Below are 12,659 nucleotides of genomic sequence, written 5' to 3' on the forward strand. Positions count from 1 at the left end.
GTCCATCTCCAAGACCAGTGTGTATCTGAGTCAATGGGATTCTCTCTGACCTTTCTCCCCAGTCCATCTCCAAGACCAGTGTGTATCTGAGTCAATGGGATTCTCTCTGACCTTTCTCCCCAGTCCATCTCCAGGACCAGTGTGTATCTGAGTCAATGATACTCTCTGACCTTCCTCCCCCGTCCATCTCCAGGACCAGTGTGTATCTGAGTCAATGGGACTCTCTCTGACCTTTCTCCCCAGTCCATCTCCAGGACCAGTGTGTATCTGAGTCAATGGGACTCTCTCTGACCTTTCTCCCCGGTCCATCTCCAGGACCAGTGTGTATCTGAGTCAATGGGACTCTCTCTGACCTTTCTCCCCAGTCTATCTCCAGGACCAGTGTGTATCTGAGTCAATGGGACTCTCTGACCTTTCTCCCCGGTCCATCTCCAGGACCAGTGTGTATCTGAGTCAATGGGACTCTCTCTGACCTTTCTCCCCAGTCTATCTCCAGGACCAGTGTGTATCTGAGTCAATGGGTCTCTCTCTGACCTTTCTCCCCAGTCCATCCCCAAGACCAGTGTTTATCTGAGTCAAAGGCACTCTCTCTGACCTTTCTCCCCGGTCCATCTCCAAGACCAGTGTGTATCTGAGTCAATGGGACTCTCTCTGACCTTTCTCCCCAGTCCATCTCCAGGACCAGTGTGTATCTGAGTCAATGATACTCTCTGACCTTCCTCCCCCGTCCATCTCCAGGACCAGTGTGTATCTGAGTCAATGGGACTCTCTCTGACCTTTCTCCCCAGTCTATCTCCAGGACCAGTGTGTATCTGAGTCAATGGGACTCTCTGACCTTTCTCCCCAGTCCATCTCCAGGACCAGTGTGTATCTGAGTGAATGGGACTGTCTCTGACCTTTCTCCCCAGTCCATGTCCAGGACCAGTGTGTATCTGAGTCAATGGCACTCTCTCTGACCTTTCTCCACAGTCCATCTCCAGGACCAGTGTGTATCTGAGTCAATGCGACTCTCTGACCTTTCTCCCCAATCCATCTCCAGGACCAGTGTCTATCTGAGTCAATGGGACTCTCTCAGACCTTTCTCCCCAGTCCATCTCCAGGACCAGTGTGTATCTGAGACAATGCGACTCTCTGACCTTTCTCCCCAATCCATCTCCAGGACCAGTGTCTGTCTGAGTCAATGGGACTCTCTCTGACCTTTCTCCCCAGTCTATCTCCAGGACCAGTGTGTATCTGAGTCAATGGGACTTTCTCTGACCTTTCTCCACAGTCCATCTCCAGGACCAGTGTGTATCTGAGTCAATGCGACTCTCTGACCTTTCTCCCCAATCCATCTCCAGGACCAGTGTCTATCTGAGTCAATGGGACTCTCTCAGACCTTTCTCCCCAGTCCATCTCCAGGACCAGTGTGTATCTGAGTCAATGGGACTCTCTCTGGCCTTTCTCTCCAGTCCATCTCCAGGACCAGTGTGTATCTGAGTCAATGGGACTCTCTCTGACCTTTCTCCCCAGTCCATCTCCAGGACCAGTGTGTATCAGTCAATGGGCCTCTGTCTGATCTTTATCCCCAGTCCATTTCCAGGACCAGTGTGTATCTTAGTCAATGGGACCCTCTCTGACCTTTCTCCCAAGTCTATCTCCAGGACCAGTGTGTATCTGAGTCAATGGTACCCTCTCTGTCCTTTCTCCCCAGTCTATCTCCAGGACCAGTGTGTATCTGAGTCAATGGGACTCTCTCTGACCTTTCTCCCCAGTCCATGTCCAGGACCAGTGTGTATCTGAGTCAATGGGACTCTCTCTGACCTTTCTCCCCAGTCCATCTCCAGGACCAGTGTGTATCTGAGTCAATGGGACTCTCTCTGACCTTTCTCCCCAGTCCATCTCCAGGACCAGTGTGTATCTGAGTCAATGGGACTCTCTCTGACCTTTCTCCGCGGTCCATCTCCAGGACCAGTGCGTATCTGAGTCATTGGGACTCTCTCTGACCTTTCTCCCCAGTCCATCTCCAGGACCAGTGTGTATCTGAGTCAATGGGGCACTCTTTCACCTTTCTCTCCAGTCCATCTCCAGGACCAGTGTGTATCTGAGTCAATGGGCCTCTGTCTGATCTTTATCCCCAGTCCATCTCCAGGACCGGTGTGTATCTGAGTCAATGGGGCTCTCTCTGACTTTTCTCCCCAGTCCATCTCCAGGACCAGTGTGTATCTGAGTCAAAGGGACTCTCTGAGCTTTCTCCCCAGTCCATCTCCAAGACCAGTGTTTATCTGAGTCAAAGGCACTCTCTGACCTTTCTCCCCAGTCCATCTCCAGGGCCAGTGTGTATCTGAGTGAATGGGACTCTCTCTGACCTTTCTCCACAGTCCATCTCCAGGACCAGTGTGTGTCTGAGTCAATGCGACACTCTGACCTTTCTCCCCAATCCATCTCCAGGACCAGTGTCTATCTGAGTCAATGGGACCCTCTCTGACCTTTCTCCCCAGTCCATCTCCAGGACCAGTTTGTATCTGAGTCAATGGGACTCTCTCTGACCTTTCTCCCCAGTCCATCTCCAGGACCAGTGTGTATCTGAGTCAATGGGACTCTCTCTGACCTTTCTCCCCAGTCCATCTCCAGGACCAGTGTGTATCTGAGTCAATGGGACTCTCTGACCTTTCTCCCCAGTCCATCTCCAGGACCAGTGTGTATCTGAGTCAATGGGACTCTCTCTGACCTTTCTCCCCAGTCCATCTCCAGGACCAGTGTGTATCTGAGTCAATGGGACTCTCTCACCTTTCTCCCCAGTCTATCTCCAGGACCAGTGTGTATCTGAGTCAATGGGACTCTCTGACCTTTCTCCCCAGTCTATCTCCAGGACCAGTGTGTATCTGAGTCAATGGGACTCTCTCACCTTTCTCCCCAGTCCATCTCCAGGAGCAGTGTGTATCTGAGTCAATGGGACTCTCTCTGACCTTTCTCCCCAGTCCATCTCCAGGACCAGTGTGTATCTGAGTCAATGGGACTCTCTCTGACCTTTCTCCCCAGTCCATCTCCAGGACAAGTGTGTATCTGAGTCAATGGGACTCTCTCTGACCTTTCTCCCCAGTCCATCTCCAGGACCAGTGTGTATCTGAGTCAATGGGACTCTCTGACCTTTCTCCCCAGTCTATCTCCAGGACCAGTGTGTATCTGAGTCAATGGGACTCTCTGACCTTTCTCCCCAGTCTATCTCCAGGACCAGTGTGTATCTGAGTCAATGGGACTCTCTCTGACCTTTCTCCCCCTTCCATCTCCAGGACCAGTGTGTATCTGAGTCAATGGGACTCTCTGACCTTTCTCCCCAGTCCATCTCCAGGACCAGTGTGTATCTGAGTCAATGGGGCTCTCTGACCTTTCTCCCCAGTCTATCTCCAGGACCAGTGTGTATCTGAGTCAATGGGACTCTCTGACCTTTCTCCCCAGTCCATCTCCAGGACCAGTGTGTATCTGAGTCAATGGGACTCTCTGACCTTTCTCCACAGTCCATCTCCAGGACCAGTGTGTATCTGAGTCAATGGGACTCTCTCACCTTTCTCCCCAGTCTATCTCCAGGACCAGTGTGTATCTGAGTCAATGGGACTCTCTCTGACCTTTCTCCCCAGTCCATCTCCAGGACCAGTGTGTATCTGAGTCAATGGGACTCTCTCACCTTTCTCCCCAGTCCATCTCCAGGAGCAGTGTGTATCTGAGTCAATGGGACTCTCTCTGACCTTTCTCCCCAGTCCATCTCCAGGACCAGTGTGTATCTGAGTCAATGGGACTCTCTCTGACCTTTCTCCCCAGTCCATCTCCAGGACCAGTGTGTATCTGAGTCAATGGGACTCTCTCTGACCTTTCTCCCCAGTCCATCTCCAGGACCAGTGTGTATCTGAGTCAATGGGACTCTCTGACCTTTCTCCCCAGTCTATCTCCAGGACCAGTGTGTATCTGAGTCAATGGGACTCTCTGACCTTTCTCCCCAGTCCATCTCCAGGACCAGTGTGTATCTGAGTCAATGGGACTCTCTGACCTTTCTCCCCAGTCTATCTCCAGGACCAGTGTGTATCTGAGTCAATGGGACTCTCTCTGACCTTTCTCCCCAGTCCATCTCCAGGACCAGTGTGTATCTGAGTCAATGGGATTCTCTCTGACCTTTCTCCCCAGTCCATCTCCAGGACCAGTGTGTATCTGAGTCATTGGGACTCTCTCTGACCTTTCTCCCCAGTCCATCTCCAGGACCAGTGTGTATCTGAGTCAATGAGACTCTCTCTGACCTTTCTCCCCAGTCCATCTCCAGGACCAGTGTGTATCTGAGTCAATGGGACTCTCTGACCTTTCTCCCCAGTCCATCTCCAGGACCAGTGTGTATCTGAGTCAATGGGACTTTCTCTGACCTTTCTCCCCAGTCCATCTCCAGGACCAGTGTGTATCTGAGTCAATGAGACTCTCTCTGACCTTTCTCTCCAGTCCATCTCCAGGACCAGTGTGTATCTGAGTCAATGAGACTCTCTCTGACCTTTCTCCCCAGTCCATCTCCAGGACCAGTGTGTATCTGAGTCAATGGGACTCTCTCTGACCTTTCTCCCCAGTCTATCTTCAGGACCAGTGTGTATCTGAGTCAATGGGACTCTCTCTGACATTTCTCCCCAGTCCAACTCCAAGACCAGTGTGTATCTGAGTCAATGAGACTCTCTCTGACCTTTCTCCCCAGTCCATCTCCAGGACCAGTGTGTATCTGAGTCAATGGGACTTTCTCTGACCTTTCTCCCCAGTCCATCTCCAGGACCAGTGTGTATCTGAGTCAATAAGACTCTCTCTGACCTTTCTCCCCAGTCCATCTCCAGGACCAGTGTGTATCTGAGTCAATGGGACTCTCTCTGACCTTTCTCCCCAGTCTATCTCCAGGACCAGTGTGTATCTGAGTCAATGGGACTCTCTCTGACCTTTCTCCCCAGTCCATCTCCAGGACCAGTGTGTATCTGAGTCAATGGGACTCTCTCTGACCTTTCTCCCCAGTCCATCTCCAGGTCCAGTGTGTATCTGAGTCAATGGGACTCTCTCTGACCTTTCTCCCCAGTCTATCTCCAGGACCAGTGTGTATCTGAGTCAATGGGACTCTCTCTGACCTTTCTCCCCAGTCCATCTCCAGGACCAGTGTGTATCTGAGTAAATGGGACTCTCTCTGACCTTTCTCCCCAGTCCATCTCCAGGACCAGTGTGTATCTGAGTCAATGAGACTCTCTCTGACCTTTCTCCCCAGTCCATCTCCAGGACCAGTGTGTATCTGAGTCAATGGGACTCTCTGACCTTTCTCCCCAGTCTATCTCCAGGACCAGTGTGTATCTGAGTCAATGGGACTCTCTGACCTTTCTCCCCAGTCCATCTCCAGGACCAGTGTGTATCTGAGTCAATGGGACTCTCTCTGACCTTTCTCCCCAGTCCATCTCCAGGACCAGTGTGTATCTGAGTCAATGAGACTCTCTCTGACCTTTCTCCCCAGTCCATCTCCAGGACCAGTGTGTATCTGAGTCAATGGGACTCTCTCTGACCTTTCTCCCCAGTCCATCTCCAGGACCAGTGTGTATCTGAGTCAATGAGACTCTCTCTGACCTTTCTCCCCAGTCCATCTTCAGGACCAGTGAGTATCTGAGTCAATGGGACTCTCTCTGACCTTTCTCCCCAGTCCATCTCCAGGACCAGTGTGTATCTGAGTCAATGGGACTCTCTCTGACCTTTCTCCCCAGTCCATCTCCAGGACCAGTGTGTATCTGAGTCAATGGGACTCTCTCACCTTTCTCCCCAGTCCATCTCCAGGACCAGTGTGTATCTGAGTCAATGGGACTCTCTCACCTTTCTCCCCAGTCTATCTCCAGGACCAGTGTGTATCTGAGTCAATGGGACTCTCTCTGACCTTTCTCCCCAGTCCATCTCCAGGACCAGTGTGTATCTGAGTCAATGGGACTCTCTCACCTTTCTCCCCAGTCCATCTCCAGGAGCAGTGTGTATCTGAGTCAATGGGACTCTCTCTGACCTTTCTCCCCAGTCCATCTCCAGGACCAGTGTGTATCTGAGTCAATGGGACTCTCTCTGACCTTTCTCCCCAGTCCATCTCCAGGACAAGTGTGTATCTGAGTCAATGGGACTCTCTCTGACCTTTCTCCCCAGTCCATCTCCAGGACCAGTGTGTATCTGAGTCAATGGGACTCTCTGACCTTTCTCCCCAGTCTATCTCCAGGACCAGTGTGTATCTGAGTCAATGGGACTCTCTGACCTTTCTCCCCAGTCTATCTCCAGGACCAGTGTGTATCTGAGTCAATGGGACTCTCTCTGACCTTTCTCCCCCTTCCATCTCCAGGACCAGTGTGTATCTGAGTCAATGGGACTCTCTGACCTTTCTCCCCAGTCCATCTCCAGGACCAGTGTGTATCTGAGTCAATGGGGCTCTCTGACCTTTCTCCCCAGTCTATCTCCAGGACCAGTGTGTATCTGAGTCAATGGGACTCTCTGACCTTTCTCCCCAGTCCATCTCCAGGACCAGTGTGTATCTGAGTCAATGGGACTCTCTGACCTTTCTCCACAGTCCATCTCCAGGACCAGTGTGTATCTGAGTCAATGGGACTCTCTCACCTTTCTCCCCAGTCTATCTCCAGGACCAGTGTGTATCTGAGTCAATGGGACTCTCTCTGACCTTTCTCCCCAGTCCATCTCCAGGACCAGTGTGTATCTGAGTCAATGGGACTCTCTCACCTTTCTCCCCAGTCCATCTCCAGGAGCAGTGTGTATCTGAGTCAATGGGACTCTCTCTGACCTTTCTCCCCAGTCCATCTCCAGGACCAGTGTGTATCTGAGTCAATGGGACTCTCTCTGACCTTTCTCCCCAGTCCATCTCCAGGACCAGTGTGTATCTGAGTCAATGGGACTCTCTCTGACCTTTCTCCCCAGTCCATCTCCAGGACCAGTGTGTATCTGAGTCAATGGGACTCTCTGACCTTTCTCCCCAGTCTATCTCCAGGACCAGTGTGTATCTGAGTCAATGGGACTCTCTGACCTTTCTCCCCAGTCCATCTCCAGGACCAGTGTGTATCTGAGTCAATGGGACTCTCTGACCTTTCTCCCCAGTCTATCTCCAGGACCAGTGTGTATCTGAGTCAATGGGACTCTCTCTGACCTTTCTCCCCAGTCCATCTCCAGGGCCAGTGTGTATCTGAGTCAATGGGATTCTCTCTGACCTTTCTCCCCAGTCCATCTCCAGGACCAGTGTGTATCTGAGTCAATGGGACTCTCTCTGACCTTTCTCCCCAGTCCATCTCCAGGACCAGTGTGTATCTGAGTCAATGAGACTCTCTCTGACCTTTCTCCCCAGTCCATCTCCAGGACCAGTGTGTATCTGAGTCAATGGGACTCTCTGACCTTTCTCCCCAGTCCATCTCCAGGACCAGTGTGTATCTGAGTCAATGGGACTTTCTCTGACCTTTCTCCCCAGTCCATCTCCAGGACCAGTGTGTATCTGAGTCAATGAGACTCTCTCTGACCTTTCTCTCCAGTCCATCTCCAGGACCAGTGTGTATCTGAGTCAATGAGACTCTCTCTGACCTTTCTCCCCAGTCCATCTCCAGGACCAGTGTGTATCTGAGTCAATGGGACTCTCTCTGACCTTTCTCCCCAGTCTATCTTCAGGACCAGTGTGTATCTGAGTCAATGGGACTCTCTCTGACATTTCTCCCCAGTCCAACTCCAAGACCAGTGTGTATCTGAGTCAATGAGACTCTCTCTGACCTTTCTCCCCAGTCCATCTCCAGGACCAGTGTGTATCTGAGTCAATGGGACTTTCTCTGACCTTTCTCCCCAGTCCATCTCCAGGACCAGTGTGTATCTGAGTCAATGAGACTCTCTCTGACCTTTCTCCCCAGTCCATCTCCAGGACCAGTGTGTATCTGAGTCAATGGGACTCTCTCTGACCTTTCTCCCCAGTCTATCTCCAGGACCAGTGTGTATCTGAGTCAATGGGACTCTCTCTGACCTTTCTCCCCAGTCCATCTCCAGGACCAGTGTGTATCTGAGTCAATGGGACTCTCTCTGACCTTTCTCCCCAGTCCATCTCCAGGTCCAGTGTGTATCTGAGTCAATGGGACTCTCTCTGACCTTTCTCCCCAGTCTATCTCCAGGACCAGTGTGTATCTGAGTCAATGGGACTCTCTCTGACCTTTCTCCCCAGTCCATCTCCAGGACCAGTGTGTATCTGAGTAAATGGGACTCTCTCTGACCTTTCTCCCCAGTCCATCTCCAGGACCAGTGTGTATCTGAGTCAATGAGACTCTCTCTGACCTTTCTCCCCAGTCCATCTCCAGGACCAGTGTGTATCTGAGTCAATGGGACTCTCTGACCTTTCTCCCCAGTCTATCTCCAGGACCAGTGTGTATCTGAGTCAATGGGACTCTCTGACCTTTCTCCCCAGTCCATCTCCAGGACCAGTGTGTATCTGAGTCAATGGGACTCTCTCTGACCTTTCTCCCCAGTCCATCTCCAGGACCAGTGTGTATCTGAGTCAATGAGACTCTCTCTGACCTTTCTCCCCAGTCCATCTCCAGGACCAGTGTGTATCTGAGTCAATGGGACTCTCTCTGACCTTTCTCCCCAGTCCATCTCCAGGACCAGTGTGTATCTGAGTCAATGAGACTCTCTCTGACCTTTCTCCCCAGTCCATCTTCAGGACCAGTGAGTATCTGAGTCAATGGGACTCTCTCTGACCTTTCTCCCCAGTCCATCTCCAGGACCAGTGTGTATCTGAGTCAATGGGACTCTCTCTGACCTTTCTCCCCAGTCCATCTCCAGGACCAGTGTGTATCTGAGTCAATGGGACTCTCTGACCTTTCTGCCCAGTCCATCTCCAGGACCAGTGTGTATCTGAGTCAATGGGACTCTCTCTGACCTTTCTCCCCAGTCTATCTCCAGGACCAGTGTGTATCTGAGTCAATGGGACTTTCTCTGACCTTTCTCCCCAGTCTATCTCCAGGACCAGTGTGTATCTGAGTCAATGGGACTCTCTCTGACCTTTCTCCCCAGTCTATCTCCAGGACCAGTGTGTATCTGAGTCAATGGGACTTTCTCTGACCTTTCTCCCCAGTCTATCTCCAGGACCAGTGTGTATCTGAGTCAATGGGACTCTCTCTGACCTTTCTCCCCAGTCTATCTCCAGGACCAGTGTGTATCTGAGTCAATGGGACTTTCTCTGACCTTTCTCCCCAGTCTATCTCCAGGACCAGTGTGTATCTGAGTCAATGGGACTCTCTCTGACCTTTCTCCCCAGTCCATCTCCAGGACCAGTGTGTATCTGAGTCAATGGGACTCTCTCTTACCTTGTTCCACAGTCAATCTCTGAAAGCTCTTTGAATCGGAAGGGTTCTCTCCGGTTGGTGCTCACAATCCTGTGCTGGTTAACCGGCTGTTGTTCCTCAGTCGACAATCCCTGTTTACTTCGAGGTGAGCACCTTCGTCAATCACACCATCATTCACCGGGAGATCTAATTGTGGCAAAGCAGAAAATAAGAACAATATTGAAAGCGTGAAATAATGTAATGTAGACTTTTAATCTGCTTACTAATAATCCAATGTGAAGGCGGAGTATTTGTTTGAATTTGTGCCTTTGCTCAGATCCCCAGTTGCGGGGCTGTGTGTTTCGTTTGGTGATTTTGCTCACAGTAAATTTCCGGCCTCCTGAGACTCCCCCATTCTCACAGCTCTAGGCGGAAATGCGCCATTTTCTGTGCGGAGTTGCTGCCCGGAGCGGTGACCCTCCCTCGCTGTGATCTAAACTCGGGGCTGAGTAGCCGCTGTCGGGCCGAGTTCCCTCAGTCACAGAACGGGCCCTGTAACCCGGGCAACCAGCCTGTGTCTGACCCTCACGCACCGATCAACCCGCGCCGCCCGGCCCGGCACAGAGCAGGGAGCGGCACTGCGCCTGCGCCGGAAGGCAGGGGAGCGGCACTGCGCCTGCGCCGGAGTGCTGGGGTGCGGCACTGCGCCTGCGCCGGAGTGCAGGGGAGCGGCACTGCGCCTGCGCCGGAGTGCAGGGGAGCGGCACTGCGCCTGCGCCGGAGTGCAGGGGAGCGTCACTGCGCCTGTGCCGGAGGGCAGGGGAGCAGCACTGCGCCTGCGCCGGAGGGCAGGGGAGCGGCACTGCGCCTGCGCCGGAGGGCAGGGGAGCGGCACTGCGCCTGTGCGGAAGAGGAAGCAAGGGAGCGGCACTGCGCCTGCGCCTGCGCCGGAGGGCAGGGGAGCGGCACTGCACCTGCGCGGTAGTGGAAGAAAGGGAGCGGCACTGCGCCTGCGCCGGAGGGCAGGGGAGCGGCACTGCGCCTGCGCGGGAGGGGAAGAAAGGGAGCGCCACTGCGCCTGCGCCGGAGGGCAGGGGAGCGGCACTGCGCCTGCGCGGGAGAGAGAGAGAGTGCGAGAGAGGAAAGGGAGCGGTACTACGCCTGCGCGGTACAGCTATGTCGCACGAACGGATCACTGTCGCTCCCAGTGGTGGGAGGACTACATCGGAACATATACAGGCCCAGGTTACCGGCAGCCATCTTTGTAAAGGAGGAAGGAAAGTTTCAGTGCGACGTCACCATATGCCTGAGACAAAGAGCCTTGTGTCCAATGCGGGGAATAAAGGCCCACAGCCTCCCCGGGCCCTGAACAAGGGACTGGAGAAACTCGCTGCCCTGCGGATCAGACAATCAGCCGGCGCTAGTCCCGCCCCTCGGGCTCCCCGATTGGTTGGAGGACCCGCCGCCGGCTCGCACCTCCAGCCCCGCCCACTGGGTGCCGCTAGTCCCGCCCCTCGGGCTCCCCGATTGGTTGGAGGACCCGCCGCCGGCTCGCACCTCCAGCCCCGCCCACTGGGTGCCGCAAGCCCCGCCCCTCGGGCTCCCCGATTGGTTGGAGGACCCGCCGCCGGCTCGCTCCTCCAGCCCCGCCCCGCTCGCACCCTATTGGTCGAAAGCTCCCGTCAATCAGGCCGCGGGCCCGGGTCACGTGTCCCCGATGAGATCACGTCACCGTCCAACTGCCGCTGCTCGGTCCGTGGCCTCGCGGACTCTGAGGTTTTTCTATTTCTCTCGATTCTCTCCCGATCCACCCCGCGCCATTCTCCACCCAATCGGAGCGGAGAAAACTCAATTCGCGTCACCCATCGCGACTCTGGAACTGACACCAAGGCCTTTCCCCGGAATGGCCCCGCGCCGACTCCGTCCGGCAGAATCCGAGTGCGCAGGCGCAGCTCCGAGTGGGGGGAGGCGGGCTGGTCTCCTCTGGGCATGCGCGGTCATTACCCTTGGTGAGCGGGAGGTGTCGCTGTGCCGGACCCGGCCCAAATTCTGCTCCCTGTGCGCATGCGCGGGCTCTCGTCTGTCAATCAACCAACCGCCAGAAGAGGTCGCTGCTGAGACCAGTGAAGGAAGAAAGACTTGCATTTATATAGCGCCTTTCACCACCACCGGACGTCCCAAAGTACTTTACAGCCAATGAAGTACTTTTGCAGTGTAGTCACTGTTGTAATGTAGGAAATGCGGCAGTCAATTAGCGCACAGCAAGCTCCCACAAACAGCACTGTGATAATGACCAGATTATCATTTTTTATGTTGATTGAGGGATAAACATTGGCCCGGACACTGGGGATAATTCCCCTGCTCTTTCCCACATTGCAACAGTGACTACTTCATTGTAGTACTTCATTGGCTGTAAAGCACTTTAGGATATCTGGTGGCACTATATAAATGCAAGTCTTTCTTTCCTGAAATAATGCCATGGGATCTTTTACATCCACCTGAGAGAGCAAACAGGGCCTCAATTTAACATCTCATCCGAAAGACGGCACCTCCGACAGTGCCGCACTCCCTCAGCACTGCACTGGAGTGTCAGCCTGGATTTTTGTGCTCAAGTCTCTGGAGTGGGACTATGAACCCACAACTTTCTGACTCCGAGGCGAGAGTGCTGCCCACTGAGCCACTGGCTGACACTAAAGAGCAAGCAGCTCTGACAAATGGTCATCGACCTGATACGTTAACTCTGTTTCTCTCGCCACAGATGCTGCCTGACCTGCTGAGTATTTCCAGCATTTTCTGTTTTTGTTAAAGAAACGAGGGAGTGATTGCTGACGGGAAGAATGTTGGGTCGTCCTGCACATGCGCACCTCCCTGGCGGCTGAGGCGAAACACCGACTCGCCCCCACCTGAGCTGCGCACGCGTACCAGATGTTGCGGCTCCGCATGCACGCCCGATGTTCCAACCGCGGGGTTTTGTGTGCTGAGCATGCGTGTTGCGGACCGATCGGGACGGGCGATTGTAGAGCAGGAGGGAGAGCGCGGGGGCCATGAGCACATGCGCGGGACTCAGTCAAGAGTGCTTTCTGGAGAGCCGGGGGCTTGTGGGTATTACAGCCGCCATTACTGCTGATCCTTTCAACCAACCTGTGCAGCAGCTGGGGCTTGAAAATCAGCTTCACTGCCCCTAGGTTCGGAAAGGGGAAAATTAAACAACAGTTTGCCTCTGATCCTTTTCTGATCTCAATTTACAGGGTTATAGAAGTGGAGCAGTTACAGGCGGGAAGCTCAGACCAAACATCACGTCAAGATCTGACAGAGTCGCTGGATTCATCAGGACCTGAATATCATCGACCT

General features: G+C 53.5%; 1 protein-coding gene across 2 annotated transcripts in view; it reads right to left on the bottom strand.

Annotated features, from left to right (window-relative positions):
- LOC147083146 (uncharacterized) overlaps positions 1 to 9,948 on the bottom strand; it is a 43,347-nt gene extending 33,399 nt beyond the window's left edge. The window contains exons 1-2 of one of the 2 annotated variants that reach the window (XM_085980234.1): positions 9,692 to 9,948; positions 9,351 to 9,515 (exon numbers count right to left, since the gene is read on the bottom strand). The gene's annotated coding sequence lies outside the window, so the exon portion shown is untranslated. Of the gene's footprint in view, positions 1 to 9,350; positions 9,516 to 9,592 lie in introns of both variants that reach the window. The other variant, XM_085980233.1, reaches the window with a different exon arrangement.
- Positions 9,949 to 12,659: the final 2,711 nt, after the last annotated feature.

This window comes from Somniosus microcephalus, unplaced genomic scaffold (genome assembly GCF_052327205.1).
Source record: "Somniosus microcephalus isolate GS21.2 unplaced genomic scaffold, FLI_Smic_1.0 scaffold71, whole genome shotgun sequence".
Classification (NCBI taxonomy): domain Eukaryota; kingdom Metazoa; phylum Chordata; class Chondrichthyes; order Squaliformes; family Somniosidae; genus Somniosus; species Somniosus microcephalus.